The sequence below is a fragment of the Heloderma suspectum genome, chromosome 3, assembly GCF_057233095.1.
Source record: "Heloderma suspectum isolate Gila_16-S chromosome 3, 16-S_ref, whole genome shotgun sequence".
Taxonomy (NCBI): Eukaryota; Metazoa; Chordata; class Lepidosauria; order Squamata; family Helodermatidae; genus Heloderma; species Heloderma suspectum.
In genome coordinates, this window is record NC_139460.1 from 281,313,334 (window position 1) to 281,328,013 (window position 14,680).

Sequence of the window (14,680 nt, forward strand, 5' to 3'; positions counted from 1 at the left end):
GACTATGCAATGTGCAAGTTTGCATGGACTTTGACTAATGATCTTTGTATCCTTTTACGCTGAATGTTGCCACAGTCTACTCAACAGAGCATGTTTGGAGGTTTTTCATATTATATATTTGACGCTATGTTAGTCTTTTTGATTCATTCACAATTCATAGCCTGCCTGTTTATAGCAGGAAGAGGATGACCTGTAACAGATCATAGCGGGCAACACAGTACTGGGGAAAAAATCATAGACTTCTGGGAAAACATTTCACATGCATTAATTGTTAGTACCAGTAATGGGAACTATGGCAAAACATGGAATCCACTTTCATCCAAAAAGAAAGAAAAAGGGTGTCCCTAAAACCAAGTCTCTTTATGCAATCTCCTGTGCTTTATTCACTGGGCAGAGATCTTGACAACCATTCACAAACATTGGGCAGAATGAAAACTGTGTTCTGAATGTTCAAAACCAATTACATTAAGGGTGCAATCCCATGCTGGCTGGGGAATTCTAGGAGTTGTAGGACTTTTTTCTGTCTACGCATGCATAGGATTGCGCCCTAGAGGACTCATTGGTCTGACAATCTGGGAAAAGAGTCAGACAGCTGTTGCTTATGAATACACATGGACAGCTGTTTCTAATCTTGTGCAGGAGGGTTTGTGAGATTTGTTTTAGAAAAAGCATTTGTGTATGTATAATATATAACTTCTACATCTTTTTGTGATTTGTCCCATTTCCACCTGCTGCAAGATTCAATACAGTTTCCTTCATCTTAAAATAAACTATCTCTACAAAATATATGCAATTGTTCTTAACTATAGCTTGTATCCCAAGTGAATCACCACTGCTATGAACCAGAGTTCTAATTCATGTGCCAGAATTTCAGGGGTGGGGGAACAACAATGACACTATATAGCTTTCATTTGTAAAGCATTAGTCAGAACATTTCACCAGAAATACCTGCAGTGACTCAAGGTAATAATATTAACAAATAATATTAGCAAACCTGTGTAAAATGTAATGAAATTGTTGGAATCCACCAGCCAATTGCTCTGGAACTTTGTCTCCTTGAACTCCTGGTTAAATCTGTACAACTATGATAAACCAAAAAGCATTTGGGGTTGTGTAAGATGGGTTGTTTGGAGTAGTATAATATGGTTTTAGTCTATGCTGTTTTAATATTTGCTTAAGAGACGGGTTTATATTTGATTTAGCAACCTCCTCTTTGTCATCTTCAGACAAGTCAAACTACATGCGCACACGCGCACACACACATTCTCAAAAAGGTTAATTTCTAATTCAGCTGCTGTTTTTAATTATAGCAATTGCTGTTTTTATGGTTGTTCTAATTCTGTGGTTTTAATATTGTATGTTTTATTCTTTAATATATTGCATTTTTCCTTTTTGTCAGCCACTTTAGGTACTCATTGATGGAAGAACAGGATATAAATGCTATTTTTGTTATTGTTACTTCTTTTTTTATTGAATTCATAACTCACCATGCAATGGAGGAAGGATGGGTTGAATGTAACTGGCTACCTAAGCAGTACATTATATGTAAGACTCTGCTGATATTATCAGATATGTCTTTTTGGTACAAAGCCCACCTGAACTTTGGCGACATAAGATTACATTATTCAAGCATTGAACAAGATGAAAAGCTCTGCATCCTGGTTAAGGAGTATAATGGCTCTGTAGGACCGAACTTGCGTAGCATCCTTGCTAGATTTTGGCATTACTCTTAATTCTTGAATTTACTTGTCTCCAAAATCCTGTTAAATGGAGTGGGTCAGGTGAGGAATCACACACCTTGGGTGACCCTTTCATGTCTTTTGGCAGTCCATGTCCCTACACTTCCAAATGTAGCTGTTGCTGCTTGCTTGGCTTGGAGCAATTGGTTGACAATGTGCACTGCCACAGGCAGTGAGCATCCCCAATGGATGGCTATCCAGTTTCTGCTTGAAGACCTCCAGCTAAGATAGGGGTGGGGAATTGTTTTTGGGTTCCACAAGTGGTTGGTTCCAAGAGTGCAATGCAGCCAGCAGAGGTGGAGGGGCCCTGTTGGATACTGCCCCAGTTCTCTAAGGGTGCAATCCTATACAAGTTTAGACGGAATGTCATGCCCCGACTGGAGGAATCCTCCTCAGAGGAGGAGTTGGAGGCCCCAGAAGCCCAGGGTACCCCACACCAAGGACTGCCACCAGACCCACAGGAGCCTGAACTCTTGGGGGAAGCAGCTGCAGGGCCATTCCTGTCAGGAGAGAAGGACTCTGCCTCCGAGGCAGAGGCTGAGCCACCCCCTGATCCCTGGGAGCGTCGTCGCCTCAAGAGACAGGCTAGCAGGGCTCCTGTGCGAAGGAGTGCTCACCTCCATAAAAATTTTCCACAGGAGAAAGGGGCTCCTCAGGAGTAGGCTCTGGAAAGGGACTCTGATTGCTGCACTTGAGCTCTGTGTGGCAGCTGGCTGGCTTTGGGTTTAAAAGCCTTCTCTGGAAACCCAGCCAGTGTTGGAACGACTCGGTCCATCCAGCCTCTGCCATGTACCTTGCCTCCTGAATTGTGCTCTGTGACTGATGCTCTGTCTCCTGCCCTTTCGGACTGCTCAACGACCCTGCTTCTGGGTTGTGTGATGTACCTGAGTGTTTTACTGTCTTTGACTTCTCGCTTGTTATCTTGATTACTCCTGCCGCTCCCTGATCCTTGTTGCCTGCCTGCCTGCCCGTGTTCTGACCTCTGCCTGGATTTTGACCACTCCTGCCTTGGCTTAAACCTCCTTGGGCTGAAACCCGTGCGCTTGACCATTTGCTTGCCAACTTGACTACTCTATTGCCTTGCTCCCTGTACTTGCTTGCAAACGGCCAAGACTAAAGCAGGACACAGAGAAAAGCCCCAAAGCTCCCAGAATTCCCCAGGAAACATGGCTGGCTGGGGCATGCTGGGAGTTGTAGGGCTTTTTTCTGTCTAAACATGCATAGGATTGCACCCTAAAACAACTACTATGATGGCTGCTGCTGAGGTCTCCTTTGGCTCAGCGGAATACTCTGGCAAGCCTTCCAGCCCGTCCTCCAAATCAGAAGGGTGGGGTCATGCAGAAAGCAGCAGGCTTGCTTCTCAGTAGCTGGAAAAATGAGAGGCACTGAGCAGATTCAACACTTACCCTACTGTATCCCTGCCTTTGTTTTCTTCTTTAGAAGCCAACAGTTGCCATTCATGTCATGTGTGGGTGGGGTGGGGGAGAAAAGTGCTGACCCTGGGCCCCAAGTTGAGATGGGGCAAAAGCTGCTCCCTAGCCCTGACAGTGGCTATGCCAGCTGCCACCAACAGTGTACAATGTGTCCTAGTGGGCCGGGTGCAGAGGGGCCACTGGCAATAGAGATGAAGTCTTCCATGACCTGGGTGTTTGGCTAGTATAAAAGAAAGTGCGCACAAAGCTTTTCAAAATGAAATGAGAAACCCGTTCCTTTGCAAACAGAACACTGGGTTGTGCAGTAAACAGAGCTTAAAATAACTGCACAGTTAACCACAGAGTAATGCTTCTCTGTTTGGTAACATCACCAGGGTAGATTCAAGACAGAAAGCAGTAATACCTGAAGATTTGGTATCGAAAGGTTGAGATGTGCAAGCATGACCTTTACTGCCTTGTTACAAGGGTGTGCAGCAGGCTATTTTATGTGAGTATGTTCTTCCGTGTAAGGGAGGGTACAGAGCCCCTCTTTCAGCCCAAGGGCCAAATTCATTCCAGAGAAGCTCTCAGGGGCTGCATTCCAATGGTGGCTGGGGCCAAAGGCAAAGGGGGTGGAGCCCAAAGTGCTGCCAGTAACCAAGCCTCAGGAATGAATCTGAGCGTGTGGAGATGTCTGGCAGCTCAGATTCGGAAGGGGAACAGCCAGAACAAGGGGAGGCACCCTCCGTAGTGAGCTCAGATACGGCAAGGCTTTCTTCCCAAGACCTTGACACACAGATGGCTCAGCCTGAATGCCCTCCCTCGTTTCCTCCACCATGAGAACCCAGGTTTCGGGGGAGGAGGAGAGTGAGGGGCATGACTTGAGGGATGCTAGGGTCCGTCGCAGAGCGACGTGGGAAAAGTTAGGGGCAGGGCTCAGATGCTCCACCAGGTTGACACCGCGTGGAAGCCAATGTAGGAGGGAGCCCCCGTAAGGGAGGGGCATCCCCGCGAAACTAGTCTGGCTGAGAAGTTCTTGACCAGACTGCTGGCAATTTCTCTAACTTCCACTTCGGCTCCTCTATTGATATTCGTAGATGTGTGGATTACCTGATTCTATGCAGTCTGAGAGTTTCCTAGAATCTGCATTTGTAAAGAAGCGAGTCATTAACTAATAGAGTAGTGAGCCTGAAGCCTTGTTTCCTGCAGTGTGTTGATTGTGAAGGGGGAGGATGAAGGAACATGACAGGATGGGCATTTCAACCTTTTAGATTGGAACTGTGCAAAAGCTAGAAAGCCACCAAATTATCAGTGGCTGGAGGAAAGGGGGTGGGGCTAAGGAAAGGGGGTGTGGCTATCTGGGGTACCCTGGAAGGCTGGATTAGGCCTGGGGGGGCACATTTGGCCCCTGGATACATACATTTGCACCCTAGGCCTGAGATTTTGCACCCCTGGGGTAAGTCCAGTAGTGGCAGGCTAAATACACTGAACACGCTGGACTAGACAGCACATTTTAATGAACATAGAGGGACTCCTGAGTAATCATGCTTAGGATTGTGCTGCTGTAAATAAAGGTAGGAAGAGGGCAGTGTGTGAAATGCATTTAGGCTGTAGTCCTTTAGATACCTGCTTAGTGGGAACTCAATGGGACGTATCTCTGAGTAGACATGCATAGGATTGCATATTATTTATTTCATTTCTATACTGCCCAGTAGCCAAAGCTTTCCAGGCGGTTCACAAAAATTAAAACCACAGAGTAAACCACAGCATAAAACAATATAAAATATGAAAGCTTAAAACCACAATATAACAGCACAACCAGAATAAAACCTAGCAGCAATGCAGAGATTTATAATACAGATTTAAAACACCAAAGCTAAAAGATTAGGAAGCTAAAATACTAAAATACTGGGAGAATAAAAAGGTCTTCACCTGGCGCTGGAAGGAGAACAATGTAGGTGCCAGGTGAACCTCTCTAGGGAGCTCATTCCACAGCCGGGAGAGCCACAGCAGAAAAGGCCCTCCTGGTAGCCACCCGCTCATTTCCTTTGGTGGGGACTCCTGGAGAAGGACCCCAGGGATGATCTTAGGGTCCAGGCAGGCACATATGGGAGGAGGCAATCCTTCAGATAACTTGGCTCCAAGCCATTTAAGGCTTTGAATGTTAATACCAGCACTTTGAACTGGGCCTGGAAATGGACTGGCAGCCAGTACAGCTGGAAATTACTACTTGTCAGGATTCCTTTAGCCCGCACTTTATTTCAACACCAAAAACAAACACAGACAAGAGGCTTCAGTCTAGAGCTTTTAATCCATTACTTCACAGGGTCATACATATACGAATTCTCAGTGACTCTCAGTCTACAAAGGAATGCCTTCAGGGGAATCAAAAGGAAGTTAGAGAGTTGCTCACCATTTGACGAGGAAGGCAGTCTGACTAGCCTAACTTAAGGGTGAGGGCTCTCTCTCATGAGGCCTCTAAACGCAGCTTTTCACGCAAAGCCAATTGGGTAGACTGTCTTAAGTTCCGCCCCTGCCTTCTCTCTCTTTGCTCTGCGCCTGGCATCTATTAGGTCAGACTCCCCAAACCCCACCTCCTCCTGTTTGCTGCCTCTCACGGGGGGGGGGGGAATAGGGACCCTCATCCTCAGCAAGCTGGATGTTTGTAACCTGAGAAGCCGGCCTAGTCATGGCTGGACTAGCTTGAGAAAACACCTCCCCCGTGTCTGGCGGTTCTCCTTCAGAATCTGAACTGCTATCCCACTCCCTGCGCTCAGAAACACCCCTGACACTACTGTTGTGAACTCTAGGATTTTTTACTCCAAAATAACGGGAGTGTTTTAATATTCATACTTGGAACAAAAGCTTGTAGAGAAGAGCTGATTTTGAAAGCTAGTAGCACTGAATGGCTGTCTGTTTAACTTCAGCAGTGTAAAAATTAAAGGCGTGACTAAGTGTTCTCCACTTACAGGACTATCTTTGGCATTTTCTTGCACATTGGGCCATGGCTGTGGTCTTAAGGCACATGATATAGCAACCTTGGGGCAGTTAAGCACCTCTCTGTGTGTGGTAAGGACTTGAATGGGAAATGCATATGAACCCCTCTAGATCAGCTTGAGCTCTTTTGGCAAAAGGTGGCTAGGCTGTAAATGAAATAAACAAATATCATTGATGCATCTGATGCTTTACAGGAGGGCTGGGGAACCTTTTTCATCTGGAGGGCCAAACTGCAAAATGGGAAAGATCTTGGAATGCACATTAAATTTGTGACTGAGGCCAAAGGCAGAGTGGGCAGGGCTAAATGTGATTATTACCATTTAAAGCCTACTCAGAAGATAACAGGATGAGGTGTCTGCAGGTCTACTCAGAAGTAAGCAGGACTGGATCACCCAGCAGTGCTTTCAAACACTGCTGGGTGATCCAGTCCTGCTTACTTCTGAGTAGACCTGCAGACACCTCATCCTGTTATCTTCTGAGTAACATCATCCTCATCCTCCCAAATACCAAGCCTTAACATATCTACTCACAAGTGTTACATGATGTGCTCTAGTTAGACCTGTGTACAAACTTGCACACGTTCTAATGAGACTTGCACAACTGCTTAAAAGGAATCTTTAGACAGTGGCAATAGAACGTCTATGACTAAGAAGGCAAATCCCACCAAAAGAGATTCATACTCAAGACACTGTTGGAGAGGATAATGCCACAATGGCACATTTAGTGGGATTTACAAAGATTCAAATGCACAAACTAGTTTTGGGGAATTAGCTGAGCAAATGGATTTAATACTAAAGACCAACTGGGGACGCTCCAGCCTTCACCAAATTAGGAGTCTTCCTGAAGCCTACACACAAGAGGGCGGGAGGGAGCTATGATTTCTACAAAGAACCTCTAAAAGTAATATAGAGGTTTTCCTTGGGCTGGAGCCCTTTCCTGCAGACAGGAACTACTGTGCATTGCAATTCCTGGTCTCGGGTGAAGAAGAAGGAGAGCAGAGAGCCTTGACTAGGGGAGGCAAAGCACCCACTGTTGGCGCCTTGCTCTGGCAAGCAAGGAGCTTAGCGATTTCAGGAGCTTAGTGATTTCAGCATGGAGCCTTTCCTTTGGGAGGAGAGACTCTGAGTGATTTCAGCAGCAGTGTAGCACCATACCCCTGGAGGGGTGAGGCACCTAGTCATTTCAGCAGCATGGCCCCCCACCTCTGGGAAGAGGGGACTGGGGACTGCCCCAACCTGAGGCTTCTTATGCAGTTCAGAGAAAGGCAGTGGCATCACAACTCTGATGAGCCAAACACTGCTCATCGGCACTGGAAATGGTGCTGCTTGCTATGGGAGAAAGACTGAGTTGGCTTTCCATCCCGTATAACAAAAGAGGGTGCTTGGGGACGATAGGTGTACTTGCCAGAAACAAAAGTCCTACTTACTATCTGGTATTCACTTAACACAAGATGACACTGCATCTTAATGACTGTCTTAAAGACAGGTGTCAAGGCTGGAGTTCAACAATAGGAGCATATTGCAGGTGGTTGACTAGGTAACTTACCAGATACCACTCTTGCTATCCAGCACATTCATGTTTTGCTGAATTTTTACCCCCACCTTTGCCTTTGGGGAATTTATTTTAAGCAGCCCATTAGAAACTTAATTGCTTGATTTAGTCCTGCATGTTGCTCTCAACCCCATTCCTGTACCTTTCTCCCACCTTTGCTGAGGCTGGGGATGAAGATGTCTGGCTTTTTGGCTGTCTCAAAATGGAGTCAGTCCTGTTCACTCAAAAGGCAGCTACTTTGTAACACAAGTAAACAGGTGTCCTGCCTGCAGAACATGCACCTCAGTTCTGTCCAAAGGTTTATAGAGTAAAATAAGTAAAAGAGATGTTCCTGCCCCAAAGAGCTTACTATCAAAATTCTATCAATGTTTAATGGAGAATTTGCATATACAAATAGAGCAATCATAACTTCACTGAATGAACTTGGACAGACTGGGCTGATGGAATTTTGTTCACACTTTCGGGCCAACAGGGGACGGTCACTTAAAAATACCATATTACAAATTTTGTATTTCTTGGATCTGACATGGAAACGGTGGTACATTGCTAATACCCCCCCCCCCCCCCGCCAACACACACACCAGGATAAAGTATTTCTGTAGCTCTGGCTCTGCAGTTGAGAAATTCCCCCCGAGCAATACCAGGTCCGTTTCCCTTTTCCAATTTTTAGGTAGACTCTGAAAATTTTATTTATTCCATAATAAAATGTTTCTGATTCCATATGGCTAATTTTATTGTTTTTGTGCTGGCTCTTATATTTTATATGCAGATGCGTACCTAATGTGTTTTGATATAGTTTGTTTAGAACTTGTAGTTTGATTATCCTTTTGATGTTTTATCATCTGCCTGTGGGCGGTGGGAATGAAAGATGGAATACAAACAAATGATAATCAATCTGTACCAGCTTTTCTATCTTTCTAAAAAATAATACTTGTCCCACCAGCTGCTAAATATTAACCATGTTTGCAAGCGAGAATGGCTGGGAAGTCCCTTTTCCCCTGTGGTGTAGTCTAACATCAACCATCTGCCCGATGTCTGTGAATATAGGGAATGAAGGAGGGTAAGATGATAAATATAATAAATGATTTCTTTATTTCTCTTGCTGGCACCTCACTGGTTTTTAACATCCAAATCTTGAAGGCCAACCTGTAAAACTGGTTGTATTGTGCTTCTGAGAATCCTCTCTGGGGTTTATGCCATCCATTCAGGTGGAAAATTACTGCCTGACAGTATAAAGAACTAAGACTTGGATTTTATTTGTAAAGAAAAGGGAAAGGAATCAAAGGGAAAATGGCTGTGTTTGCACATAACTGTAGGCCAGTTTTTATGTTAATCATGGTTTGTTGCTTTAGCCATGAATTGTTTTGCAGATGGTCAAGCAAACCATGGCTTGTTTTCCCCATTTCTGGTTTGTTTCTCTCCCACTCATTTTACCAGCCTTCTCAACTGTCTCATTTTAAGGCTGCTCTCACTGGGTGCTTCCGTTTCAGAATGGACAGCAGTGCAAACAAACCAGAGATTAGCCACAGTTCTGGGCTCAGACATCATGACAATCCATGTTTAAACCAGTCAGACTTTGTAAGCCAACAACAAACTTTGGCTTTTCCTGTGATTTATAGTTGGTTAACAAACCATAGTTTGTTTGTGGGGATGGGTGCTGACACAACAACAAGCCAGATTTCAACAAATTACACCATGACTGAGGGTTATGTACAAATCAGGCCTGTTGTCTCCCCATATCCCATAAACCCAATCCACTAAAAAAACACATGGTTGTCATTTTAGAGGCAGCTTGTTAAGACAGCTGTTCTTGTATAGCTGCTTGCCATGTGGATCTGCCCATGTTCATGCAACAGTAGCACCCCAAATTTGCTGCACAGCATACAGGGCTCGCCAGGTGTCTCAAAACAGTTGCTTTTACAGGTTCTACCGTCAGGCTTCTTCTTAATGTGAATTAAACCTCTTATCGCCCTACTTGTCTCTCCTTACAGCCCTTGATGCTGTTTATGCTCTTAAACCTCATTTCCTATCAAAAGGGCCACAATAAATGTAGCTTTGAAGAAAGAGGGCTCAAAGCGGGTGTCACAAGGCTTTGAGTACACTGATGACGAGAGAGGGGGCCACACAGGTGCACTGGATATGCCCAATTTTGCCCAATGCATTTCAAATCAATGCTCTTCAGGGTAACAGTGAAACAAAAGAATCATCTATGCTGTTTCAGAGTCGCACACAGCCCCAGCATTTTCCTCCTCTTATATATCTGCCATAACCTCTTAGGATCGCCACTTACACATTGCCAAAGCAAAGGGCAATGCATTGCCAAAAAAGAGGACACTGATTTGTATGATATTTGCATAGGAAAACTTATGAGTATAGGTGAAGTTATAGTTATTAAACTATAATTTAAATAGAAATACAAGACATCTCATCATAGAGGAGAAGACTGATTAGATGAGCTGTGTACCTGCTCAGACTGCTGTCCAGGTGCAAACTGTTGATGGGCAACTTCAAGCCAATGTTTTTTTTTGGTTCTTTGACTTCAAACCAGACTTAGACTGGACAGCCCATCAAACAGAGGACACCTTCAAACAGAGGACTGTTCTCTGCCAGCTCTCCAGAACAGAGGACTGTCCTCTGTAAAGTAGGACACGTGGCCACCCTATAACCTATTCAAGTGTCAGATGGATACAATTAAAGCATAGATTGGTCTATTTGTGCCTTCTAAGATGAGACCTCTTAATTCATGTCTCCATTTTATAAATATGTTTTTGGATGTCTAAAACTTTAGCATCCCGGCATGCATGCTCATGCACAAAAGGAAGGGGAGATCAAAATACAGAGTGTACTGACTCTAGAAAATCATGTCAGTGACCCTGCCTATCCATCATTGTAGTTTCCTTTCTCTGGGTAATATCCAGTTGGGGCCAGTTGTGGATTGCTGCTAAAAGTGGGCAGTGTGACAGAAAAAAGGGCTGTTTTTAAAGAACCATCACCCTTTTTTGCTGTGGTGCTGCCAAACTTTGGTGTCAGATTTGGCAGGGGCACAGCCTGGGTAGGGATGTGACCCCCCCCCAGGGTTCAGGGAGGGAAATTGGCCCCCAGAAGTTGCCCACCCCTGCTGTAAACCATAGTTTGACTTCCATTTGTCCAGTATTAGACACAACACTTAACTGCGGTTAATTAAAAACTGAAACGAAAACTTCCAGTCACCCTTGCAGCCACACTAAAGGAGGAGTTAGGAGGGGGAACACACAAGACCAAGGCTTGCTTCCATTTCTTCTTGTAAGAATAATCCATAGTATATAAACCATAGTTTATAAACCATAGTTTATTGTTACATCTGAATAAGGCCATTGATTCTATTAGAAGGGAAATATAATGTTAACTCCAGTTGTTCTATGTAATTGCCAAATATCAGACTGTGTACCCTATTATTACAGATAACTTATTTTCTTGCTGCTGTGTATGTATGTTTTAACTATTTTATATTTCTTTAAATGATTCACCACTGGATAATTTGCAATTCAAATAATTAGGAATTTGTATTATACATTTTGTAAGCCCAGCCACAGGATATTATTGCCTTCTGCTTCTTGAAGCTTTGTTTAAAAGAAGTGTTTAATACACCCCCAAATACATGAATGTAAGGATAATCCTATAGATGTTTTTGAACAGTTTGTCAGTTTGGACAGCACAGTCCTTCCAATAGAGAACACTTTTAAATAGAGGACTATCCTCTATAGAAGAGGACACCTAGCCACCTTCCCTGCCATGGTGACCTTCAGTCCAGATTGCAACTTCTTCCCTGCCCCCGCCCAAAAACACCACATAGAGAAAATGTTCACACAATTGAGTGTAGCATGTATTTTGACCCTTAGGTTACCATGTCAAAAGGCAAGGAGATGGCATTTCATTTTTAGATGTCCCTGTGAGACGAAAGTTAGACTGAGATTTCTAACAGAGTAAAGTTCAAGTGTGCTTAGTTCCAACATGCTGGCTCAGCTTATGATGGCAACTTTGAGATCAATGTCCAGCTTAGAGTACACAAGAAGATTTCCTTCCTCCCTCTCTCTGAACATTTGACTGTTGATAGACAGTTTGGTTCAAGGCTTTGGCTAAATCACAAAAAAATCTAGTCTCCTTCACCTCTGCATTGCCAAGCAGCCATATCTATACTCCTTGGTAACTCCCATAGGTAGCAAAAAGAACTACAGACTTGAAAAAGCAGACATTTAAACCCAGAAAATTTCCTTCTTTATGGTTATTTTTGTCATCTCTACAGTAATTTGGAATTAACTTGATGAAACAAGTAAATTCCTTGGTAAGGTGACATTTGGACTCTCTGATTGTACCAGTCTCCTCTGACATTTGAACCATGGGGGGATCTTCACGACAGTGGAATGAGAAGCTCGTTGGAGATTTTCTCCAGATTTTCATGGAATCGGCTTTTCTCCGTTGGGGTCATATGAAACAAGATAAGCAGAGTGTACCATACCTTTAAAATCTGGTTTTCAGGGGTCACACAGCGCTTGAAAGGAACATACTTCTGAGTGGGGTGGGGGGAGTAGAACTGAATGTCATCAAACTGGCAGGGGCTACTCAACCAATGAGAGAGGCTTGTTTGCCAGCCCTGTCCAGGCTCCCCCCTTGCTGCTACATTATTATGAATGGAGAGCAACTAATTTCCCCATGTGTGCAGATTTCCCTGAAGCAGCCAATATCCCTGGTTCTTGATTGCAGCATCTGAAGGCTCCCCCCCCCCAGCTTCCCCCCATCCCAAATTCGCCAGCATTCCAGCAATCTGCTGCGGAGTTATTGCTCCCACCCCCATTTTTCATGTGTTCACTTTTGCCTCGAGAAGGCAAAATCCCCAATTCTTGAGTGCAGCATCAGAAGCCTGCCCCACCCTGAGAGCAGCTCAGCCCCACAATTTTGCCCCATTCCAGCACTCTGCCCTGGAGTTATTGTTTCCAACCCCCCCCCTTCCTCCCTTTCTCTTTCTCCCTGCTCAAAAGGAGAAGCTCCCATAAACCCGAAGTTTTAGCGCTGAAGTGGAGAAGGAAATTTACATAACAGAGAAACGACTTTACATTACAGAAACTACAGAACATCGAAGAAGCACTGGAGGATTGGGCCTTCATAAATAACATCCTTATAGAAGAACAAGCTGGTTTTCGAGCGGGTTATTAAACAATGGACCATTGTTTTGTATTAGACCACCTGGTTAATAAGTACAAAAATCTAAAAAAATCAAAATTGTATGTGGCATTTGTTGATTTCAAAGCAGCTTTTGACTCAGTTAATAGGAACAGGTTATGGGCAAAACTGGCAGACTTAAATTTAGATCGACGTCTCTTGATTCTATTACAACTGTTGCATGAAAACTCAAACATTCAGGTGAGATTTTCCTGCTGGACACAGACAGATAATATCGCAGTATCTCGAGGAGTTAAACAGGGGTGTGTCCTCGCCCCTCTTCTCTTCAATGTATTCGTAAATGATATAGCTTTTGATTTGACTGGTGATTTCTATTTCCCAGTAAAATTAGAAGAAAGGAAATTGTCCTTTCTTCTTTATGCTGATGATCTGATTCTCATTTCATATACCCAAATAGGTTTAAGGAGATTACTATCAGCATTGGCTGAATATTCCCATAAAAACCTACTATCTATAAATTATGACAAAACCAAAGTCATGGTCTTTGGACACAGATCCCCATTACACAAATGGAGAATAAACACCCACCCTATTGAGCAAGTATCCTCGTATCGCTATCTGGGTGTTCTGTTTTCAGCTTCAGGAGGCTGAGACGCTCATTTCAAATCCTTGAAATTAAAGACAACCAACAACTAAATGGTTTACTGAAGTTTTGGCATACAAGGGGAGTTTACCAAATCCACCCAATGTTAATTTTGTTGAAATCAAAACTTATCCCTCAGTTTGTATATGGAGGAGAGTTATGGGCTTTGAAGTCTTCCTATAATATGGAAATGTTTCAAAACAAATTGCTGAGAACAATTCTAGGTTTGACAAGGTGTATTCCTGCTTCATTTTTATGTTCAGAAACTGGTGTAATACCAGTTAAATCTATCATGGTCATCAGGGCCTTTAATTATTGGCTCAAGATTTTTTTCTCTCCAACTAGCTTTCCTAAACTGTGCCTTTTAGAACAAATGAGAGTTAACCCATCAAACACATTATCCTGGTTTCAGAAATTAATTTATTACATTCATTATTGTGGTTTTTCCTTTAAATATTTTACCACTTTGAATGTTGCCCATAGCAAAGAGGTTTTTAAGGAGACAGTGTTTCTATCCAAACGGATCTCTGTTCAGTGTCTAGTAATAAGATAGCACCTTGGTTTGCAAAGACCAAGCTTAAATTTGAATGTGAACACTATCTGACTTTAATTACAAACCCTTGTCTTAGATCTGCTCTCACACAACTGAAGATGGAGCAAATGAAAACAGCAGTTTTAGAAGGGCATTTTAACAAGACTCCCTATGCCTCGAGACTCTGCCCCTGCTGTACTGGCAAAGTGGAACATCTGCCTACTTATTCTACTGCCCTATTTATTCCCAAATTCGTTCTAAATATTTGCATTGTTTTCTTGAAAAAAAGTCCAGCTGGTCCGATTTAGACAGAATACACTTTTTGTTTACTTCCAAAAGAAAGAGAGTCTTATTGGCATTGGCCAATTTTCCTCTCATAGCCCAATCGCATAGAGCTAATTTTATGACCTTGCAGGAAATTAAAAATTAATATGATTTGTTTGATTTCTTTTATATATGTTTTATCTTTGTTATTATTTTGCTTGTTGTAACCTCTGGTTGAAACAATAAAAGCTTTGATTGAGATCAAAGAAGAGCAGCATCACAATACCTATTTAGGGGGGTGTCTCCATTAGTGATTTACTCTGAGCTGGCTGAGTTTGGAGGTTGTTAGGGATATACAACGTCGTGGCCATCCACCAGCCACCCC

General features: G+C 43.4%; 1 protein-coding gene and 1 long non-coding RNA gene across 2 annotated transcripts in view; one reads left to right on the forward strand and one right to left on the reverse strand.

Annotated features, from left to right (window-relative positions):
• The window catches only part of LOC146351340 (uncharacterized), a 43,589-nt gene that overhangs the window by 14,590 nt on the left and 14,319 nt on the right, over nucleotides 1–14,680 (reverse strand). The window lies entirely within an intron of this gene.
• On the forward strand, nucleotides 3,426–14,558 carry LOC146351341 (uncharacterized). The gene is made up of 3 exons (XR_014789580.1): nucleotides 3,426–3,659; nucleotides 8,643–8,759; nucleotides 12,797–14,558. It is a non-coding gene; the product is annotated as an uncharacterized LOC146351341 (long non-coding RNA).